The sequence below is a fragment of the Choloepus didactylus genome, chromosome X (genome assembly GCF_015220235.1).
Source record: "Choloepus didactylus isolate mChoDid1 chromosome X, mChoDid1.pri, whole genome shotgun sequence".
Taxonomy (NCBI): domain Eukaryota; kingdom Metazoa; phylum Chordata; class Mammalia; order Pilosa; family Megalonychidae; genus Choloepus; species Choloepus didactylus.
The window spans coordinates 150,170,149-150,195,016 of NC_051334.1; the positions used below are offsets into that span (position 1 = coordinate 150,170,149).

The window sequence follows — 24,868 nt, forward strand, 5'->3', positions numbered from 1 at the left end:
AGAACTGGATATCCATATCCAAAAGAATGAAAGAGGATCCCTATATCATACCATATAAAAATTAACTCAAAATGGATCAAAGACCTAAACATTAGAGCTAAGACCATAAAACTCTTAGAAGAAAATATAGGGAAATATCTTAAAGGTATTGTGGTTGGTCAAAGTGCAAACAATGAAAGAAGAAATAGATAAATGGGATCTCCTCAAAATTGAATACTTTTGCACATCAAAGGACTTTATCAAGAAAGTAAAATGGCAGCCTACCCAATGGGAGACAATATTTGGAAACCACATATCCAATAAGGGTTTAATTTGCAGATTATATAAAGAGATTTCACAACTCAACAATGAAAAGACAACCCAATTATAAACTTGGCAAATACATGGATAGACACTTTTCCACAGAGGAGATACAAATGGCTCAAAAGCACATGAAAAGATTTTCAACTTCACTAGCTATTAGGGTAAATGCAAATCAAAACCATAATGCGATGCCATCTCACACCTACTAGAATGGTCATTATCCAAAAACCAGAAAACTGCAAGTGCTGGAGAGGATGTGGAGAAATGGGTACACTTATTCACTGTTGGTGAGAATGTAGAATGGTGCAACCACTCTGGAAGACAGTTTAGAGGTTCCTCAGGAAGCTAATTTTAGAATTGCCATATGATCCAGGAATCCCATTGCTAGATATACACTTGGAAGAACTGAAAGCAGAGACACAAACAGTATCTGCACACCAATGCTTATAGTGGCATTATTCATGATTGCCAATACATGGAATTAGCTCAAATGTCCATCAAATGATGAGTGGATAACAAACTGTGGTATGTACATATGAGGAAATATTTATGCAGCTGTAAGACAGAATAAAGTCATGATGCATGCAAAAATGTGGATGAACCTTAAGGACATTCTGCTGAGTGAAATAAGCCAGAAAACAAAAGGAAAAATACTTTATGGTCTCACTAATATGAACTAACTATAATGAGCAAACTTGGAGAGTTAAAATTGAGAACCCAGGTTATCAGGAGATAGAAACATGGTAGAGACTGGGCATTTAATGCTTAAGGAGTACAGAATGTTTAACAAGATTGATTGTAAGGGTTTAGAAATGGATAGCACAATACTGTGTGAAGGTAGCACAATATTATAAGTATAATAAACAAAGCTGAGTGTGAGTATGGTTGAAAGAGGAAGTCTAAGGGCATGTATGACACCAGAAGGAAAGATATGATAAAAACTAGGACTGTATAACTTAGCAAAACTAGAGTGGACAAGGATGGTGATTAAATGTGCAAATATGAGAAAGTTTTTTATGAGGGAGAACAAATGAATGTCACCATTGTGAAGTGTTGAAAATGGAAGGGTATAAGGGGAAAATACATGTAATGCAAACTAGGGTCTATGGTTAACAGTAACATTGTAGTGTTCTTTCATTAATTGTCATAAAGGCAATATACCAAAGCTAAATGTCAATAATAGGGGGATATAAGAGGTATGGTATTTTTTTCTTCAGAAGAAATGAGAATGTTCTCATATTGACTGTAGTGGTGAATGCTTAACTATGTGATTATACCAAGAGCCACTGATTGTACACTTAGGATGGATTGTATGGTGTATGAATAAAACTGTTAAAAAACTATATTAAAATGCAATTTAAATATGGAAGGTATATTAAAACATTAATGTTTATTAAATTTACAACAGAAAATTCGTGAAGAAATTAAGCCACAATCACAGTACCTAATCATGTAGACTTTCTTTTGCTCGTTGTAACATCTAGTAGCTGAACATATGTTTGTTCAATGATTATATACTCAAATTAATATTACAGAGAGGATTTTTCCCTAGATAACACCAAAATATTTATCTAGGATTATTAAAGAAAGCATAGCAATTTGGTAGCATTTTCAGAAAAATCCCAAAACTCACAAAGGTAAACATAAACATACAGAATTTTACATTGTACCGACTGAGTAAGAGTAACTCAATAATAAGGCGTAATTACTATAACTTCTTGATGAACTTTATATCTTGAAATGACATATTTGCCCCCACCAACTACCATTCCAATTCCACAGGGTATTCTCCAGTGAGACAAGCTGTACAATGACTGCTCTTTTTGAAATATTTCAGACAATTCCCATTTTCTTGTATCATAATTTCTTGCTTTTCCACTTTCAGTTTTTAAAATTTTGCCCCTTCTTGTACAGATGAAACCAGTCCTTCTGTTGACAGATATACAACACTCTTCACTCCTAAATATTGTGCAAGATGATCAAATTCTGGCTTATTGTCAATAAGCTCTTCTTTTGTGGGAATGTTTATTCCCATGAAGCATGGATATCTAATTGGTGGTAAGGCTACTCAAATGCGTACCTCTTTTGCACCAGACTCTTTGAGCAATTTTATTATGGGAGAGATGGCATTGCTTCTCACAATAGAATCATCCACAAGAACAATTCTTTTGCCCATAAAGTTATTTGACAATACTCCAAAATTTCTGTAACACCAAGTTGTCTTAACCATATATTTGGCTGAATGAAGGTTCTTCCTACCTAGCAATTTTTACACAGCACTTCCACACTTTCCTATGTAAACAAGGGCAGCAGGTGTAGCAGATTTGGGAACAGTGCTGACTAAATCTGCATCCACAGGTGCTTCAATTGCCAACTGCTGACCACAGCAGTATATTACCATGTAAATCATTTGGTCTTCAAATATACAATCTAGTCTTGCAAAACAAACATATTCAAATACACAAAAAGCCATTGGATTTCCTTCAGGCCTTGATATAGTATCAACAGTTTGGACACTATGTTGATATTTTCACAAATTCTCCAGGCAATACTTCATGGTAATATATTGCACCAATAGATAAAAAGCTACAAGATTCTGAAGACACCACCCATCCTTCCATTTCTGAGAGTTCTTTCCCTTTTTCATTTGTATCAGATACAGGAATAAGATGACCAATGCATAGAGGCGGATTTCCATAAGGATCTTGGACTGCATAAATAACATCTCTGTGCATGATAAGCAGGGAGTATGCTGTAGATGCCTCCTTCATTAAGTTTTTTTAAATTCAGTTTTATTGAGATATATTCACATACCATACAATCATCCACAGCATACAATCAATTGTTCAACAGTATGATCATATAGTTGTGCATTCATCACGACAATTTTTGAACATTTTCATTGTTCCAAAAATAAAAAATAAAAATAAGAATATAAGTAAAAAAGAACACCCAAAACATCCTATCTCCCCATTCCCCCCATAAGCTATATAGTTATATGATTGTCTTCAAGAAGCAAGGACACTGGATTACAGCTCAACAGCTTCAGATGTTTCCTTCTAGCTATTCTAATAAACTAAAAACTAAAAAGGGTTACACACACACACACACACACACACACACAAGAATAACCTCCAGAATGACTTTTCAACTCCATTTGAAACCTCTCTGCCACTGGAAATTTATCTTGTTTCATTTCTCTTTCCCCCTTTTGTTTAGGAAGGCTTTCTCAATTCCATGATCCTGGGTCCAGGCTCATCCCCAGGATTCATGTCCCATGTTGCCAGGGAGATTTACACCCCTGGGAGTCATGTCCCACATAGGAGGGAGGGCAGTAAGTTTACCTGTAGAGTTGGCTTAGAGAGACAGGCCACATCTGAGCATCAAAAGAGGTGGGGGTGACCCTTGGGCACTGTTGTAAGTAGGCCTAGCCTCTCCTTTGCAGCAACAAGCTTCATAAGGGCAAGCCCCAAGATCAAGGGTTCAGCCTTCTAAATTGGTAGACCCCAATGCCTGTGAGAATATCAGTAATTCCCCAGGTGGGGAACTTCATTATTTTTTAATCCTAGCTACCATTCTGGGATGCCATCTCATTCCTGAGGAGGAGTTATACGCCAATAATTGGGTAATCATTTCACCAACAGAACTTGTTGACAGACCAACATCATGACTTAGACTCTTTTTCCTTAATTGGGCAGCATTTACCAATTCACCATTGTGTGTCACTGCTATTTTCCCATGAAGTGTTTCAACAACAAAAGTCTGACAATTTTCTAATTCACATTTTCCTGTAGTTGCATAATTCATACGTCCAATTCCAAGACTTGAATATGTAATTTCTTTAAATTATCTTCATTAACATGTGATTTACAATACCCATACCCTTATGTGATTTGAATGTTGACATTGTATTCCCATCACTGGTCACAATATCAGCACTCTCCTGACCCCAGTGCTGCAGCCCCATGAGTCCCACAGTGATCACCTGCTGCACATCTAGCTGTGAGGGTCACTCTTCTGAAGCGATGCAGCTGAACAGGCCACATTCCTCTTGGATCCCCAACTCCTACAGCTCCATGTCACCACCAAAAGCATGCAGAGGGACCTACCATCAAGTCCCAGGTTCAAGCACCAACAAGCAGTGCCTCCCTACCCTATGTGTACCAAATGATGGCAACCATGTCTTCCTTCCCAGGGACTCGGCCATCGCTTCCAGAGAGGATTTTATTTCCACATTTTCCCCTCAAATTTTGACATGGTACTTTGCCTGTGGTGTGATAGTCCTCACCTTATCAAATTTCTTGTGGCCACACATATGCATGTATAAACATACATAAATTTTATTGTGTTGTTTCTTTGAAAAGTGGAATCATAGTTCATATTCTTTTTCCTGAAATTTGTAGATGAGAATGAAATGTTGGAACCCCTCTAGGTCAATACTTACAGGTATGTTTCATTGTTTTGTTTTAGTTTTAGTTTTTGTTTCTGCAGGTAGAAAATTTATTAGATACACATATGAGAGAACATGTGGGCACTCTTGCAAGAAAAGAAAGGTCAGAGGTGAAAGGCCCCAGCAGTGTGGGGCCATTTGCTTTTATAGATTAGCTTTACTTACTCCCCCACCCCCTTCCTTGTTGGGGGCTCTTTCTGCTACCATCTCTTCTCTCCAGATTGGTGCCTGGTGGTAGATAGTTCATTTTAGTGGGTTGGTTGGTGCTGGGTGTTTCCAGTAACTGGGTGCTCTGGTTTGCTAATGCTGCTGTCATGCAAAATACCAGAAATGGATTGACTTTTATAAAGGGGGTTTATTTGGTTACAAATTTACAGTCTTAAGGCCATTAAAATGTCCAAATTAATGCATCAACATGAGTATACCTTCACCAAAGGAAGGCTAATGGCATCCAGAAAACTTCTGTTAGCTGGGAAGGCACATGGCTGGGCATCTGATGATCCCAGGTTGTGTTCCAGCTCCTCTCTCAGCAACTGTGCTTTCTTCAAAATGTTGCTCTTGGGGCATTTTGTCCTCTTAGCTTCTCTGGAGCAAACACTGGGCTGGCATCCCCAAAGTGTCAGCAAAAGTTTCACATCGAACTACCCTTGCATGCCAGGAATGAACCCCACTTGGTTGTGGTATGTAATTCTCTTAATGTGCCTTTGGACTCGATTTGCAAGTATTTTTTGAGAATTTTTCCAGCTATATGAGGGAGATTGGCCTGTAACTTTCCTTTCTTGTAGCATCTTTATCTGGTTTTGGTGTTAGAGTGATATTAGCTTCATAAAATGGGTTAGGTAGTGTTCCTTTTTCTTCAATTTTTTGAAAGAGTTTGAGAAGGAATGGTGTCAGTTCTTTTCGGAAAGTTTGGTAAAATTCCCCTGTGAAACCATCTGGCCCTGGGCTTTTATTTGTAGGAAGCTTTTTGATGACTGATTGGATCTCTTTATGTTTGATTGGTTTGTTGAGGTCTTCTATTTCTTCCCAGGTTTAGGTTTTTCATGTGTTTCTGGGAAATTGTCCATTTTCTCTCTAAGTTGTCTAGTTTGTTGGTGTACCATTGTTCAAAGTATCCTCATATGATTATTTTAATTCCTTTGGGTTCCATATTTTTTTATTTTGAAATAAATTCAAAGTTATATGAACAGTTGCAAAAACAATACCAACCTCATACACAGAATTCCATCATACCCTGACCCTCCTCCCCCGATAGCTCAATCCACCAACTTTAACATGCTGTCACATTGCTATTTCTTTCCCTCCCTCCCTATCTATCATCCATCATCTATTGCTCTGTCTTCTGAACATATGAGAGCTAGCTGCACACATCCTTGAACATACACTATAATTCATGTATACACTTCCCATGAACAAGAACATTCTTTTATGCAATCCCATTAAGCACAGCTAAGAAGTACAAGAGATTCAACAATGATATGAAGCTTACATTCTATATTTCCTTTTCCTTATGTCTCAGCTGTGTCCCTTTGAGCCACCTGTCCTCTATCCTCCAATCCCATCCAAGTTCATCCTTGGCATTCAATTGTCATCTATTTAGACTATTTTTTTTTCAATTGTGGAAACATATATACAGCCTAAATCTTCCCATTCCACCCCTCCCTAGCATTCCATTAGTGGGATTAATCATATTTAGAATGTTGTAATGCTCTTTCCCACCATCCATTACTAGAAATTTCCCTTCATCTCAAACAGCAACCCTACACTCATTTCTTAACTCCCCATTCCCCCTTCCCCCATTTCTCTTAACCCAAACCCTACTTTTCATCTCTATGGTTATATTCCCTGATAATTTCTTTGTGTTTACTGTGGGGCTTAAAATTAGCCTCTTAAATCCATATAAATCTTGTTTTTCTTTGATACCACCTTCACTTCAATAGGACACATAAACTATGTCCCTATATTCCTCCATTCCCCCACCTTTATATAGTTGTCTAAAATTACATATTTTACATTGAGTTCGAAACCACTGATTTGTCATTAGAGTTTGTGTATTTTATATCATGTAGGAAGTAAATAGTGGAGTTACAGTTCAAAAATTATTGACTTCTATTTGTATTCCATTTTGGTTGGGGAATGTGCTTTGAGTATATTCAATTTTTTTTTTTAATTTCTTGAGGCTTGTTTTATGTCCCAGCTTATGGTCCCTTCTGGAGAAAGATCCATGATCACTGGAGAAAAATGAGTGTCCTGGTGATTTGGGATGTAAGGTACTATATATGTCTTTTAAAATTCTCTATATCTCTTTCTCCTTCCTTTGTTTCTCTGTTGGTAGGGCTCCCTTTAGTATCTGAAGTAGGGCAGGTCTTTTATTGGCAAATTCTCTCAGCATTTGTTCGTCTGTGAAAAATTTAAGCTCTCCCTCAAATTTGAAGGAGAGTTTTGCTGGATAAAGTATTCTTGGTTGGAAAGTTTTCTCTCTCTGAGTTTTAAATATGTCATGCCACTGCCTTCTCACCTCCATGGTGGCCACTGAGTAGTCACAACTTAGTCTTATGTTGTTTCCTTTGTAGGTGGTGAATTGCTTTTCTCTTGCTGCTTTCAGAACTTGCTCCTTCTCTTTAGTATTTGAGAGTCTGATCAGAATATGTCTTGGAGTGGGTTTATTTGGATTTATTCTATTTGGAGTTCACTGGGCATTTATGTTTGGTGTGTTTATATTGCGTATAAGGTTGGGGAAGTTTTCCCCAACAATTTCTTTGAATACTCTTTCTAGACCTTTACCCTTCTCTTCCCTTTCTGGGACACTGTCCTAGTTTGCTAATGCTGCAGAATGCAAAACACCAGAGATGGATAGGCTTTTCATAAAACGGGGGTTTATTTCACTACACAGTTACAGTCTTAAGGCCACAAAGCATCCAAGGTAACACCTCAGCAATCGGGTACTTTCACCGGAGGATGGCCAATGGCGTCCGGAAAACCTCTGCTAGCTAGGAAGGCAGCTGGCATCTGCTCCAAAGCTCCGGCCTCAAAGCGGCTTTCTCCCAGGACGTTCCTCTCTAGCAAGCTTGCTTCTCTTCAAAACATCACTCCCAGGCCGCGGCCACTGCCCCAGCGCGCGCTGGTCTCCAGAGTGCCGCTTCGCCCCCGTTCCTGACCCCAGCTCCGCCACGTCCCAGTCCCTCCCCGCCGCCCCGTCAGACCCTTGAACCTCCCTGTGGTCGCGTGGTCGCCTGGCTCTCAAACTTCAGTGTTTAAGACTCTACTGCACAGGCGGGGCAAGATGGCAGACTGGTGAGCTGTAAGTTTTAGTTACTCCTCCAGGAAAGTAGGTAAAAAGCCAGGAACTGCGTGGACTGGACACCACAGAGCAATCTGACTTTGGGCATACTTCATACAACACTCATGAAAATGTCGAACTGCTGAGATCAGCGAAATCTGTAAGTTTTTGCGGCCAGAGGACCCGCGCCCCTCCCTGCCAGGCTCAGTCCCGTGGGAGGAGGGGCTGTCAGCTCCGGGAAGGAGAAGGGAGAACTGCAGCGGTAGCCCTTCTCAGAAACTCATTCTACTGATTCATACTCCAACCATAGATAGACTGAGACCAGACACCAGAGAATCTGAGAGCTGCCAGCCCAGCAGAGAGGAGACAGGCATAGAAAAAAAAAAATAACGCGAAAAACTCCAATAAAAGCAGAGGATTTTTGGAGTTCTGGTGAACACAGAAAGGGGAAGGGCGGAGCTCAGGCCTTGAGGCGCATATGCAAATCCCGAAGAAAAGCTGATCTCTCTGCCCTGTGGACCTTTCCTTAATGGCCCTGGTTGCTTTGTCTATTAGCATTTCAATAACCCATTAGATCTCTGAGGAAGGCCCTTTTTTTTTTTTTTTTTTTTAATCCTTTTTTCCTTTTCTAAAACAATTACTCTAAGAAGCCCAATACAGAAAGCTTCAAAGAATTGCAATTTGGGCGCGTCAAGTCAAGAGCAGAACTAAGAGAGCTCTGAGACAAAAGGCAATAATCCAGTGGCTGAGAAAATTCACTAAACACCACAACTTCCCAAGAAAAGGGGGGTGACTGCTCACAGCCACCATCCTGGTGGACAGGAAACACTCCTGCCCATCGCCAGCCCCATAGCCCAGAACTGCCCCAGACAACCCAGTGTGACGGAAGTGCTTCAAATAACAGGCACACACCACAAAACTGGGCGTGGACATTAGCCTTCCCTGCAACCTCAGCTGATTGTCCCAGAGCTGGGAAGGTGGAGCAGTGTGAATTAACAAAGCCCCATTCAGCCATCATTTCAGCAGACTGGGAGCCTCCCTACACAGCCCAGAAGCCCAGAACTGCCCTGGGGGGGCACTCACCTGTGACATAGCACAGTCATCCCTCAACAGAGGACCCAGGGTGCACAGCCTGGAAGAGGGGCCCACTTGCAAGTCTCAGGAGCCATACGCCAATACCAAGGACTTGTGGGTCAGTGGCAGAGACAAACTGTGGCAGGACTGAACTGAAGGATTAGACTATTGCAGCAGCTTTAAAACTCTAGGATCATCAGGGAGATTTGATTGTTAGGGCCACCACCCCTCCCCAACTGCCCAGAAACACGCCCCACATACAGGGCAGGCAACGCCAACTACACACGCAAGCTTGGTACACCAATTGAGCCCCAGAAGACTCACTCCCCCACTCACCAAAAAGGCTAAGCAGGGGAGAACTGGCTTGTGCAGAACAGGTGGCTCGTGGACGCCACCTGCTGGTTAGTTAGAGAAAGTACTCCACGAAGCTGTAGATCTGATAAATTAGAGATAAGGACTTCAATAGGTCTACAAACACTAAAAGAACCCTATCAAGTTCAGCAAATGCCACGAGGCCAAAAACAACAGAAAATTATAAAGCATATGAAAAAACCAGACGAAATGGATAACCCAAGCCCAAGCATCCAAATCAAAATACCAGAAGAGACACAGCACCTAGAGCAGCTACTCAAAGAACTAAAGATGAAGAATGAGACCATAGTACGGGATATGAAGGAAATCAAGAAGACTCTAGAAGAGCATAAAGAAGACATTGCAAGACTAAATAAAAAAATGGATGATCTTATGGAAATTAAAGAAACTGTTGACCAAATTAAAAAGATTCTGGACACTCATAGTACAAGACTAGAGGAAGTTGAACAACTAATCAGTGACCTGGAAGATGACAGAATGGAAAATGACAGCATAAAAGAAAGAATGGGGAAAAAAAATTGAAAAAATCGAAATGGACCTCAGGGATATGATAGATCATATGAAACGTCCAAATATAAGACTCATTGGTGTCCCAGAAGGGGAAGAAAAGGGTAAAGGTAGAAATACAAGGGAAAAAAAAAGATGTAGTGCCCCCTTGAGGAGCCTGTGGAGAATGCAGGGGTATTCGCCTACCCCACCTCGATGGTTGCTAACATGACCACAGACATAGGGGACTGGTGGTTTGATGGGTTGAGCCCTCTACCACAGGTTTTACCCTTGGGAAGACGGTTGCTGCAAAGGAGAGGCTAGGCCTCCCTATGGTTGTGCCTAAGAGCCTCCTCCCGAATGCCTCTTTGTTGCTCAGATGTGGCCCTGTCTCTCTAGCTAAGCCAACTTGAAAGGTGAAATCACTGCCCTCCCCTCTACATGGGATCAGACACCCAGGGGAGTGAATCTCCCTGGCAACGTGGAATATGACTCCCGGGGAGGAATGTAGACCTGGCATCGTGGGACGGAGAACATCTTCTTGACCAAAAGGGGGATGTGAAAGGAAATGAAATAAGCTTCAGTGGCAGAGAGAATCCAAAAGGAGCCGAGAGGTCACTCTGGTGGGCACTCTTACGCACACTTTAGACAACCCTTTTTAGGTTCTAAAGAATTGGGGTAGCTGGTGGTGGATACCTGAAACTATCAAACTACAACCCAGAACCCATGAATCTCGAAGACAGTTGTATAAAAATGTAGCTTATGAGGGGTGACAAGGGGATTGGGCAAGCCATAAGGACCACACTCCACTTTGTCTAGTTTATGGATGGATGAGTAGAAAAATAGGGGAAGGAAACAAACAGACAAAGGTACCCAGTGTTCTTTTTTACTTCAATTGCTCTTTTTCACTCTAATTATTATTCTTGTTATTCTTGTGTGTGTGCTAACGAAGGTGTCAGGGATTGATTTGGGTGATGTATGTACAACTATGTAATGGTACTGTGAACAATCGAAAGTACTATTTGTTTTGTATGACTGCGTGGTATATGAATATATCTCAATAAAATGAAGATTAAAAAAAAAAAAAAAAAAAAGAAAGTACCATAAAACTCCTAGAAGATAATGTAGGAAAACATCTTCAAGACCTTGTATTAGGCGGCCACTTCCTAGACTTTACAACCAAAGCACAAGCAACAAAAGAGAAAATAGATAAATGGGAACTCCTCAAGCTTAGAAGTTTCTGCACCTCAAAGGAATTTCTCAAAAAGGTAAAGAGGCAGCCAACTCAATGGGAAAAAATTTTTGGAAACCATGTTTCTGACAAAAGACTGATATCTTGCATATACAAAGAAATCCTACAACTCAATGACAATAGTACAGACAGCCCAATTATAAAATGGGCAAAAGATATGAAAAGACAGTTCTCTGAAGAGGAAATACAAATGGCCAAGAAACACATGAAAAAATGTTCAGCTTCACTAGCTATTAGAGAGATGCAAATTAAGACCACAATGAGATACCATCTAACACCAGTTAGAATGGCTGCCATTAAACAAACAGGAAACTACAAATGCTGGAGGGGATGTGGAGAAATTGGAACTCTTATTCATTGTTGGTGGGACTGTATAATGGTTCAGCCACTCTGGAAGTCAGTCTGGCAGTTCCTTAGAAAACTAGATATAGAGCTACCATTCGATCCAGCGATTACACTTCTCGGTATATACCCGGAAGATCGGAAAGCAGTGACACGAACAGATATCTGCATGCCAATGTTCATAGCAGCATTATTCACAATTGCCAAGAGATGGAAACAACCCAAATGTCCTTCAACAGATGAGTGGAGAAATAAAATGTGGTATATACACACGATGGAATACTACGCGGCAGTAAGAAGGAACGATCTCGTGAAACATATGACAACATGGATGAACCTTGAAGACATAATGCTGAGCGAAATAAGCCAGGCACAAAAAGAGAAATAGTATATGCTACCACTAATGTGAACTTTGAAAAATGTAAAACAAATGGTTTATAATGTAGAATGTAGGGGAACTAGCAGTAGAGAGCAATTAAGGAAGGGGGAACAATAATCCAAGAAGAACAGATAAGCTATTTAACGTTCTGGGGATGCCCAGAAATGACTATGGTCTGTTAATTTCTGATGGATATAGTAGGAACAAGTTCACAGATATGTTGCTATATTATGTAACTTTCTTGGGGTAAAGTAGGAACATGTTGGAAGTTAAGCAGTTATCTTAGGTTAGTTGTCTTTTTCTTACTCCCTTGTTATGGTCTCTTTGAAATGTTCTTTTATTGTATGTTTGTTTTCTTTTTAACTTTTTTTTCATACAGTTGATTTAAAAAAGAAGGGAAAGTTAAAAAAAAAAAAAACAGAAAAACAAGGAAAAAAAAAAAAAGATGTAGTGCCCCCTTGAGGAGCCTGTGGAGAATGCAGGGGTATTTGCCTACCCCACCTCCATGGTTGCTAACATCACCACAGACATAGGGGACTGGTGTTTTGATGGGTTGAGCCCTCTACCATAAGTTTTACCCTTGGGAAGACGGTTGCTGCAAAGGAGAGGCTAGGCCTCCCTATATTTGTGCCTAAGAGTCTCCTCCTGAATGCCTCTTTGTTGCTCAGATGTGGCCCTCTCTCTCTGGCTAAGCCAACTTGAAAGGTGAAACCACTGCCTTCCCCCCTACGTGGGATCAGACACCCAGGGGAGTGAATCTCCCTGGCAACGTGGAATATGACTCCCGGGGAGGAATGTAGACCCGGCATCGTGGGACGGAGAACATCTTCTTGACCAAAAGGGGGATGTGAAAGGAAATGAAATAAGCTGCAGTGGCAGAGAGATGCCAAAACGAGCTGAGAGATCACTCTGGTGGGCACTCTTACGCACACTTTAGACAACCCTTTTTAGGTTCTAAAGAATTGGGGTAGCTGGTGGTGGATACCTGGAACTATCAAACTACAACCCAGAACCCATGAATCTCGAAGACAGTTGTATAAAAATGTAGCTTATGAGGGGTGACAATGGGATTGGGAAAGCCATAAGGACCAAACTCCACTTTGTCTAGTTTATGGATGGATGTGTAGAAAAGTAGGGGAAGGAAACAAACAGACAAAGGTACCCAGTGTTCTTTTTTACTTCAATTGCTCTTTTTCACTCTAATTATTATTCTTGTTATTTTTGTGTGTGTGCTAATGAAGGTATCAGGGATTGATTTAGGTGATGAATGTACAACTATGTAATGGTACTGTAAACAATCGAAAGTACGATTTGTTTTGTATGACTGCGTGGTATGTGAATATATATCAATAAACATCACTCCCAGCTGCACTCTCTTTCTTCCCCCCCAAGTCAGCTCATTTATATAGCTCCACCGATAAGGGCCCACCCTGAATGGGCGGGGCCACGCCTCCATGAGAACATCTGATCAGAATCATTGCCCACAGCTGGGTGGGGCACATTCCAAGCAAATCCAACCATCACCAAAACGCCTGCCCCACACAAAACCACAAAGATAATGGCATTTTGGGGGCACAATACACTCAAACCGGCACAGACACCAATGAATCTTAAGTTTGGACGTTTTATTTTATCTGTCGTATTGCTGAGATCCTTTTCAATTTTTTTGATTTTTTTCTCCATTCTTTTTTTTTGTTCTTTCATTTTCTGTTCTGTGGACTTCTAGGACACTGAGACGTTGTTCAGCTTCCTCTAGTCTTGTATTGTGAATATCCAGAGTCTTTTTAATTTGGCCAACAGTTTCTTTTATTTCCATAAGATCTTCTATTTTTTTATTTACTCTTGCAATGTCTTCTTTATGCTCTTCTAGGGTCTTCTTTATGTCCCTTATATCCTGGGCCATGGTCTTCTTGATTTCCTTGAAATCCTTTGCCATGTTTTCATTCCTCGATTGTGATTGATTGTTTGACTAATTGTGCCAAGTACTGTGTCTCTTCTGATATTTTGATTTGGGTGTTTGGTATCGGGTTCTCCATATCATCTGGTTTTATCATTTGCATTAAGATTTTCTGTTGTTTTTGGCCTCTTGGCATTTGCTTTGCTTGATAGGGTTCTTTCAAGTTGTAAAAAAAGATACCAATCTAATTTTTCAGAAACACAGTCTGGTGGCGTACACTTTAACTAACCAGCATATGGCATCTGTGAGTCACCTATACCCCTCAAGTCAGTTCTCCACTTTGTCCCCATGGTGTGTGGGGAAATGATCTTGTGGGGTTCAGTTGGAGAACTCAGTTTGGGTGTGTTGCTAGAGCCATCCACCCTGAATGTGGGGCATGTGTACAGGTGGCCAGGGAGGAAGGACAGCTTTAATATTCAAATTCCCCAGGTTCCTGGAGATTCAAGGCCACTGCAAGAGTCTAAGCCTTCATTTCATTTCAGCCCCAGACCCTCTCTCTCGCTGTCCCACAAACCACCAGACTTGGCATAGTGTCCCTGGGTTCTCCGAGCAGGTCCCCCCACCTAGCCATGCTCCTCCAGGACCTCTGCCGAGGGAATGCCATGCTACATCACCGGTGCGTGCCATCCCTCAAGGGAAGCCCCGGGCCACCGGGCCATGCTGGAGCGCTTTCAGCCTGATGCAAAGATGGCCAAATGGGGCATCTCCACACCCCCTCCTCGCACAGTTCCTCTTTCCCAGCTCTGGGACAACTGGTGGGGCTCTGGTCTGTGGGCATGGCCCTGGGCAGGATTTTATCCAGCCCTCCAGGGAGCCAGCTACTAGCTGCAGGGTTTCTTTCTGCTTCCGGCTCTCCCCTCCATTCCCCCAGCCCCAAGGGTATCTGCAGCGGGCTATCTTCCAGGCCAGACACCGAGAGGCTGGCCGAACCCCCTCTTGCTGTGTTTTACTGCATGGTTCCCACTATCGCAGCTGTAGCTGCTCCTGGATTCCACCCCCCCCCCTTTTTCTTAAAAGAGCCCGTCTGTCTCCAAATGCCAAACCCTGGCTTCCCCAGACCACCACGCGGCTGCGGGTCTTCCAGCCAGCTTACTCACTCGTTTCAGAATGCAGACTCCCAGTTTCACCAAGTATATGGCCCCTGTGGAACTAGCAGATCTCATCCAGCTGGTGCATCACTGTAACCGGTATTCTGGGTCACTTTCTGGTTTTTATCTAGTGTTTTTCACAGAGGTGTTTTTTTGCTCTGTCTCACCTAGCTGCCATCTTAGTTTCTCTGGGTTCCATATTAATGACCCTATTCTCCTTTCTGATTTTGTTTATTTGGATATTCTCTCTTTTTGACTTTGACAGTCTAGCTAAGAATTTGTCATTCTTGTCGACCTTCTCGAAGAACCAAATTTTGGTTTTATTTATTCTATTTTTTTTGTTCTCCAAATCATGTATTTCTGCTTTAATCTTTGTTATTTCTTTTCTTCTACTTGCTTTAGGGTTAGTTTGCTGATCATTCTCTAGCCTCTTCAGTTGTCAGTTAGGGCTTTGGTTTTAGCTGTTTCTTTCTTTTTGGTGTGTGCATTTAGAGCTATAAATTTCCATCCCAGCAAGCCTTCACTGCATCCCATGGGTTTTTTTTTTTTAAATCTTCATTTTATTGAGATATATTCACATACCACACAGTCATACAAAACAAATCATACATTCGATTGTTCACAGTACCATTACATAGTTGTACATTCATCACCTAAATCAATCCCTGACACCTTCAGTACCACGCACACAAAAATAACAAGAATAATACTTAAAGTGAAAAAGAGCAATTAAAGTAAAAAAGAACACTGGGTGCATTTGTCTGTTTGTTTGTTTCCTTCCCTATTTTTCTACTCATCCATCCATAAACTAGACAAAGGGGAGTCCTTTGTCCTTATGGCTTTCCCAATCCCATTGTCACCCCTCATAAGCTACATTTTTATACAATTGTCCTCGAGATTCATGGGTTCTGGGTTGTAGTTTAATAGTTTCAGGTATCTACCACCAGCTACCCCAATTCATTAGAACCTAAAAAGGGTTGTCTATTTGTGCATAAGAGTGACCTCTCAGCTCCTTTTGGAATCTCTCTCCGACTGAAGCTTATTTCATTTCCTTTCACACACCCCTTTTGGGCAAGAAGATGTTCTCCATCCCACGATGCCGGGTCTACATTCCTCCCCGGGAGTCATATTCCTTGTTGCCAGGTAGATTCACTCCCCTGGGTGTCTGATCCCATCTAGGGGGGAGGGCAGTGATTTCACCTTTCAAGTTGGCTTAGGTAGAGGGAGAGGGCCACATCTGAGCAACAAAGAGGCATTCGGGAGGAGGCTCTTAGGCACAATTATAGGCAGGCCTAGCCTCTCCTTTGCAGCAACAGTCTCCCCAAGGGTAAATCCTGTGGTAGAGGGCTCAACCCATCAAACCACCAGTCCCCTATGTCTGTGGTCATGTTAGCAACCATCGAGGTCGGGTAGGCCAATACCCCTGCATTCTCCACAGGCTCCTCAAGGGAGCACTACATATTTTTTTCCTTGTTTTTTTTAAAATTTTTTTTTAAATCAACTGTATGAAAAATCAAAAAATTAAAAAAAATAATTAAAAAAAACATACAGTAAAAGAACATTTCAAAGAGACCATAACAAGGGAGTAAGAAAAAGACAACTAACCTAAGATAACTACTTTACTTCCAACATGTTCCTACTCTACCACAAGAAAGTTACCTAATATAGCAACATTTCTGTGAACTTGTTCCTACTATACCCATCAGAAATTAACAGACCATAGTCATTCCTGGGCATTCCCAGAACATTAAATTTACCCACGACAGCTTATCTGTTCTTCTTGGATCATTGCTCCCCCTTCCTTAATTGCTCTCTATTGCTAGTTCCCCTACATTCTACATTATAAGCCATTTGTTTTACATTTTTCAAAGTTCACATTAGTGGTAGCATATAATATTTCTCTTTTTGTGCCTGGCTTATTTCGCTCAGCATTATGTCTTCAAGTTTCATCCATGTTGTCATATGTTTCATGAGATCGTTACTTCTTACTGCCGCGTAGTAATCCATCGTGTGTATATACCACATTTTATTTATCCACTCATCTGTTGAAGGACATTTGGGTTGTTTCCATCTCTTGGCAATTGTGAATAATGCTGCTATTAACATTGGCATGCAGATATCTGTTCGTGTCACTGCTTTCCGATCTTCTGGGTATATACGGAGAAGTGCAATCGCTGGATCAAATGGTAACTCTATATCTAGTTTTCTAAGGAACTCTATATCTAGTTTTCTAACGAACTGCCAGACTGACTTCCAGAGTGGTGAACAGTCCCACCAACAGTGAATAAGAGTTCCAATTTCTCCACATCCCCTCCAGCATTTGTAATTTCCTGTTTGTTTAATGGCAGCCATTCCAATCGGTGTTAGATGGTATCTCATTGTGGTCTTAATTTGCATCTCTCTAATAGCTAGTGAAGCTGAACATTTTTTCATGTGTTTCTTGGCCATTTGTATTTCCTCATCAGAGAGCTGTCTTTTCATATCTTTTGCCCATTTTATAATTGGGCTGTCTGTACTATTGTCATTGAGTTGTAGGTTTTCTTTATATATGCAAGATATCAGTCTTTTGTCAGATACATGGTTTCCAAAAATTTTTTCCCATTGAGTTGGCTGCCACTTTACCTTTTTGATGAATTCCTTTGAGGTACAGAAACTTCTAAGCTTGAGGAGTTCCCATTTATCTATTTTTTCTTTTGTTGCTTGTGCTTTGGGTGTAAAGTCTAGGAAGTGTCCATCTAATACAAGGTCTTGAAGATGTTTTCCTACATTATCTTCTAGGAGTTTTATGGTGCTTCCTTTTATACTGAGATCTTTGGTCCATTTTGAGTTAATTTTTGTGTAGGGTGTGAGGTAGGGGTCCTCTTTCATTCTTTTGGATATGGATATCCAACTCCCCCAGCTCCATTTGTTGAAAAGACCTTTATGACCCAGTTTAGTGACTTTGGGGGCCTTATCAAAGATCACTCGGGGTCTATCTCCAAATTCTCAATTCGATTTCATTGATCTATATGTCTATCTTTGTGCCAGTACCGTGCTGTTTTGACAACTTTGGCTTTATAATAAGCTTCAAAGTCAGGGAGTGTAAGTCCTCCCACTTCGTTTTTCTTTTTTAGAGTGTCTTTAGCAATTCGAGGCATCTTCCCTTTCCAAATAAATTTGATAACTAGCTTTTCCAAGTCTGCAAAGTAGGTAGTTGGAATTTTGATTGGGATTGCTTTGAATCTGTAGATGAATTTGGGTAGAATTGACATCTTAATGACATTTAGCCTTCCTATCCATGAACATGGAATGTTTTTCCATCTTTTAAGGTCCCCTTCTATTTCTTTTAGTAGAATTATGTAGTTTTCTTTGTATAGGTCTTTTACATCTTTGGTTAAGTTTATTCCTAGGTACTTGATTTTTTTAGTTGCTATTGAAAATGGTATCTTTTTCTCGAGCATCTCTTCAGTTTGTTCATTTCTAGCATATAGAAACATTACTGACTTATGTGCATTAATCTTGTATCCCGCTACTTTGCTAAATTTGTTTATTAGCTCTAGTAGCTGTATCATCAATTTCTCATGGTTTTCCAGATATAAGATCATATCATCTGCAAACAGTGACAGTTTTACTTCTTCTTTCCCAATTTGGATGCCTTTTATTTCTTTGTCTTGCCGGATTGCCCTGGCTAGCACTTCTAGTACAATGTTGAATAACAGTGGTGATAGTGTGCATCCTTGTCTTGTTCCTGATCTTAGGGGGAAGGCTTTCAGTCTCTCACCATTGAGTACTATGCTGGCTGTGGGTTTTTCATATATGCTCTTTATCACATTGAGGAAGTTTCCTTCAATTCCTACCTTTTGAAGTGTTTTTATCAAAAACGGATGTTGGATTTTGTCAAATGCTTTTTCAGCATCTATTGAGATGATCAATTGATTTTTCCCTTTTGACTTGTTAATGTGTTGTAATACATTGTTTGATTTTCTTATGTTGAACCATCCTTGCATGCCTGGAATGAACCCCACTTGGTCATGGTGTATGATTTTTTTAATGTGTCTTTGGATTCGATTTGCAAGTATTTTGTTGAGGATTTTTGCATCTATATTCATTAGGGAGATTGGCTGGTGGTTTTCCTTTTTTGTAGCATCTTTGCCTGGTTTTGGTATCAGATTGATGTTAGCTTCATAAAATAAGTTAGGTAGTGTTCCATTTTCTTCAATGTTTTGAAAGAGTTTAAGTAATATTTGTGTCAGTTCTTTTTGGAAAGTTTGGTAGAATTCCCCTGTGAAGCCATTTGGCCCTGGGCATTTACTCGTGGGAAGATTTTTGATGACTGATTGGATCTCTTTGCTTGTGATGGGTTGGTTGAGGTGTTCTATTTCTTCTCTGGTCAGTCTAGGTTGTTCATATGTTTCCAGGAAATTGTCCATTTCCTCTACATTATCCAGTTTGTTGCCATACAGTTGTTCATAGTATCCTCATAATTTTCTTAATTTCTTCGGGATCTGCAGTTATGTCACCTTTCTCATTCATTATTTTGTTTGTATGGGTCTTCTGTCTTTTTTATTTTTTCAGTCTAGTTAGGGGCCTGTCAATCTTGTTGATCTTCTCAAAGAACCAACTTTTGGTGATATTTATCCTCTCTTTTGCTTTTTTGTTCTCTATGTCATTTATTTCTGCTTTAATCCTTGTTATTTCTTTTCTTCTACTTGGTTTAGGATTGGTTTGCTGTTCATTTTCTAGCTTCTTCAGTTGATCCATTAGTTCTTTGATTTTGGCTCTTTCTTCCTTTTTAATATATGCATTTAGTGCTATAAATTTCCCCCTCAGCACTGCTTTTGCTGCATCCCATAGGTTTTGGTATGTTGTGTTCTCATTTTCATTCATCTCTATATATTTAGCAATTTCTCTTGCTATTTCTTCTTTAACCCACTGATTGTTTAGGAGTGTGTTGTTGAACTTCCAGGTGTCTGTGAATTTTCTAAGTCTCTGATGGTTATTGACTTCTAATTGTATTCCATTGTGGTGCTTTGAATAACATAAATCTTTTTAAATTTATTGGGCCTTGTTTTATGTCCCAGCATATGATCTATTCTGGAGAAAGTCCCGTGAGCACTAGAGAAGTATGTGTATCCTGGTGATTTGGGATGTAATGTTCTATATATCTCTGTTAAATCCAATTCATTTATCAGATTGCTTAGGTTTTCAATTTCCTTATTGGTCTTCTGTCTGGTTCATCTATCTATAGGAGAGAGTGATGTGTTGAAGTCTCCCACAATTATTGTGGAAACATCAATTGCTTCCTTTAGTTTTGCCAGTGTTTCTCTCATATATTTTGTGGCACCTTGATTGGGTGCATAAACATTTATGATTGTTATTTCTTCTTGTTGAATTGCCCCTTTTATTAGTATGTAGTCGCCTTCTTTGTCTCTCAAAACATCCCTGTATTTAAAGTCTATTTTATCTGAGGTTAATATTGCTACACCTGCTTTCTTTTGGCTCTAGCTAGCATGAAATATTTTTTTCCATCCTTTCACTTTCAATTTCTTCGTGTCCCTGTGTCTAAGATGAGTCTCTTGTATGCAACATATTGATGGTTCATTTTTTTTGATCCATTCTGCAAATCTATATCTTTTAATTGGGGAGTTTAATCCATGTACATTCAACGTTATAACTGTGAAGGCATTTCTTGAATCAGCCATCTTATCCTTTGGTTTATGTTTGTCATATATATTTTTCCCCTCTCTGTATTAATATCCTTTAATGTACCCATACCGAATCTCTTTAGTACTGAACCTTTCTCCATGTCTCTCTCTCCTTTCTTTGTTTCTCTGTCTGTAGGGCTCCCTTTAGTATCTCCAGTAGGGCAGGTCTCTTGTTAGCAAATTTTCTCAGCATTTGTTTGTCTGTGAAAAATTTAAGCTCTCCCTCAAATTTGAAGGAGAGCTTTGCTGGATAAAGTATTCTTGGTTGGAAATTTTTCTCACTCAGAATTTTAAATATATCATGCCAGTGCCTTCTCGCCTCCATGGTGGCCGCTGAGTAGTCACTACTTAGTCTTATGTTGTTTCCTTTGTATGTGGTGAATTGCTTTTCTCTTGCTGCTTTCAGAACTTGCTCCTTCTCTTCCATGTTTTACAGTGTGATCAGAATATATCTCGGAGTGGGTTTATTTGGATTTATTCTATTTGGAGTTCACTGGGCATTTATGATTTGTGTATTTATGGTGTTTAGAAGATTTGGGAAGTTTTCCTCAACAATTTCTTTGAATACTCTTCCTAGGCCTTTAACCTTTTCTTCCCCTTCTGGAACACCAATGAGTCTTATATTCAGACGTTTCATATTATCTATCATATCCCTGAGGTCCTTTTCAATTTTTTTGATTCTTTTTTTCTTTCTTTTGTTCTTTCATTTTCCATTCTGTCATCTTCCAGGTCACTGATTTGTTGTTCAACTTCCGCTAGTCTTGTACTATGAGTATCCACATTCTTTTTAATTTGGTCAACAGTTTCTTTAATTTCCACATGATCATCTATTTTTTTTTGTTTAGTCTTGCAATGTCTTCTTTATGCTCTTCTAGGGTCTTCTTGATATCCTTTGTATCCCGTACTATGGTCTCATTGTTCATCTTTAGTTCTTTGATTAGTTGCTCTAGGTACTGTGTCTCTTCTGATCTTTTGATTTGGGTGCTTGGGCTTGGGTTATCCATATCATCTGTTTTTTTCATATGCTTTATAATTTTCTGTTGTTTTTGGCCTCTTGGCATTTGCTTAACTTGATAGGTTTCTTTTAGGATTTGTAGACCAATTGAAGTTGTTATCTCTAATTTATCAGATCTACAGCTTCGTTGAGTACACTTTCTCTAACCAGCAGGTGGCGTCCACGAGCCATCTATTCTCCACAAGCCAGTTCTCCCCTGCTTTGCCTTTGTGGTGAGTGGGAGAGTGAGTCTTGTGGGGTCCAATAGGTGTACCAAGCTTGCGTGTGTAGTTGGTGTTGCCCACCCTGTATATGGGGCATGTTTCTGGGCCGTCAGGGAGGGGGAGTGGCTCTAACAATCAAATCTCCCTGGTATTTCTGGAGTTTTAAAGCTGCTGCAATAGTCTAATCCTTCAGTTCAGTCCTGCCACAGTTTGTCTCTGCCACTGACCCACAAGTCCTTGGTATTGGCATATGGCCCCTGAGACTTGCGAGTGGGTCCCTCTTCCAGGCCGTGCACCCCCTGGTCCTCTGTTGAGGGATGACTGTTCTATGTCACAGGTAAGTGCCGTCCCCCCAGGGCCATTCTTGGCTGCTGGGCTGTGTAGGGAGGCTCCTGGTCTGCTGAAATGTTGGCTGAATGGGGCTTTGTTAATTTACACTGCTCCACCTTCCCAACTCTGGGACAACCAGCTGAGGGTACAGGGAAGTCTAATGTCCACGTCCAGTTTTCTGGTGTGTGCATGTTATTTGAAGCACTTCCGATCACACTGGGTTGTCTGGGGCAGCTCTGGTCTATGGAGCTGGCGATGGGCAGGAGTGTTTCCTGTCCACCAGGATGATGGCTGTGAGTGGACACCCCCCTTTTCTTGGGAACTTGTGGTGTTTAGTGAATTTTCTCAGCCACTGGATTATTGCCTTTTGTCTCAGAGCTCTCTTAGTTCTGCTCTTGTCTTGACCTGCCCAAACTGCAAGTCTTTGAGTCTTTCTGTATTGGGCTTCTTAGAGTAATTGTTTTAGAAACAGAAAAAAAAAATTAAAAAAAAGCCCTCCTAGCAGATCTAATGGGTCATTGAAATGCCAAGAGGCAAAGCAATCAGGGCCACCAAGGAAAGATCCAGGGGGCAGAGAGATCAGTTCTTCTTCGGGATTTGCATATGAACCTCAGGGCCTGCGCTCTGCCCTTCCCCTTTCTATGTTCACCAGAGCTCCAAAAATCCTCCGCTTTTATTTTGGAGTTTTTCTTGCTGTTTTTTGCTATGCCTATCTGCTGTCTGCTGGGCTGGCTGCTCTCAGATTCTCTGTTGTCTGGTCTCAGTCTATCTATGGTTGGAGTTTGGATCAGTAGAATGAGTTTCCCATAAGAGCTGCCACTGCAGTTCTCCCTTCTCCTTCCCAGTGCTGACGGCCCCTCCTCCCACGGGACTGAGCCCGGCATGGAGGGGCACGGGTCCCCTGGCTGCAAAAACTTGCAGATTTCGCTGATCTCAACAGTTCAACGTGTTCATGAGTGTTGTATGAAGTATGCCCAAAGTCAAATTGCTCTGCGGTGTCCAGTCCATGCAGTTCCTGGCTTTCTACCTACTTTCCTGGAGGAGTAACTAAAAGATACAGCTCACCAATCCACCATCTTGCCCCCCCCCCATGGGTTTTGATATTTTGTGTTCTCATTTTCATTCATCTCTAGATATTTACTTATTTCTCTTGCAATTTCTTCTTAAACCCACTGGTTGTTTAGGAATGTGTTGCTTAACTTCCATATATTTGTGAACAATCCTGTTCTTTGATAGGTATTGAATTCTAGTTGCATTCCATTATGGTCAGAAAATGGGCTTTGAATAACTTCAACCTTTTAAATTTATTAAGACTTGTTTTGTGCCCTAGCATATGATCTATCCTGGAGAATGTTCCATGAGTGCTAGAGAAGAATGTATATCCTGGTAATTTGGATGTAATGATCTCTCTCTCTCTCTCTCTAAATATATATATATATGTCTAATTCACTTATCACATTGTTTACATTCTGGATTTCCTTATTGTTCTTCTGTCTAGTTGTTCTATCTATAGAAGGGAGTGGTGTATTGAAGTCTCCCACTATTATTGTAGAAATGTCTATTGCTCCCTTCAGTTTAACCAATGTGTGTCTCACACACACTAAAAAACAAAAACAATGATGGTGTTCCTGCTCTACAACTCTGGGCTTTTGGACTGGAGTAGACCCTATAAATCATCAATCTGAAAACCTTGGTTTCACTTATGAAAAAAAAACTGAAGCCTAAAGATAGTCAACAACTTGCCCAAGGATCTTCCACTAGTTGGAAGATATATATATAGATATAGATATAGATATAGATATAGATATAGATATAGATATAGATATAGATATCTTTCCTTTTAATCAACCTTTTATCCAAAGTTACTTTTCTTAAATGATTCAGCATTTTAAAGAAAAATGGGGTTTTTCCAATATAATGAAAGCAGTTTGGTTTTGCCCTTATCTTGCTCTTTGCTCAGTTATAACTGGGAAGGCTGATGGTATATTGCAGAGCTTCCATCTGGGTAATGCACCTCTGAAAGGAGCCCCTACCTCTAGTGTGTGGTACTTCCCTTGAATTTGATTGCACAGCAGGTGATAACTCTCCATCCCAAGATTCAGCACCTCTGCCAGCTCCTGACCACCAGAGTGTGTGCTTGCAGCCAAGAATTTGATGTTGTCCTTGAGAATCTTCACTCTCACCTCCTGCAGCATGTCCTCTTTTGCCCTCTCCTTGCTAAATTTCTCCACTTAGGTTTGCTGGTCAACTAGTTTTGTCTGCAGCCAGGTTTTGATTGTACAACTGGACAGCTTCAAAGGTTTACCTCAATTTCTTTCATGTATTTCAGATACAATTTGACTGTGTCTATTTCATTAACAAATGCCTCAAAAGTTCTGACCTTGGGGATAATTTCTTCAAGCAGGTGCACATCTTTGGAAACCTCAAGCTTCAGTTCCACTTTCCTTGGACACCATCACATTCTTGCTTGTACTTCTTTTCTACATGAGGATGGGCATTTTTCTCCAAAACCTTCATTTCTTCTGCAAGGCTATCTATTGTAGGTTTTCTCAAGGATTTCATCAAGAGCCTTTTATTCTTGCAGGGCCTTTTCCATCTTTGCAAGACCATTCATGACATCTGGGGAAGTTTGGGACTTATTTTCCAAATCAGT

The 24,868-nt window shown here is 40.5% G+C and overlaps 1 pseudogene; it reads right to left on the minus strand.

Moving 5' to 3' along the window:
• Positions 1-2,065: 2,065 nt before the first annotated feature.
• On the minus strand, positions 2,066-4,381 carry LOC119523430 (annotated as a pseudogene).
• Between the last annotated feature and the right edge of the window lie 20,487 nt (positions 4,382-24,868).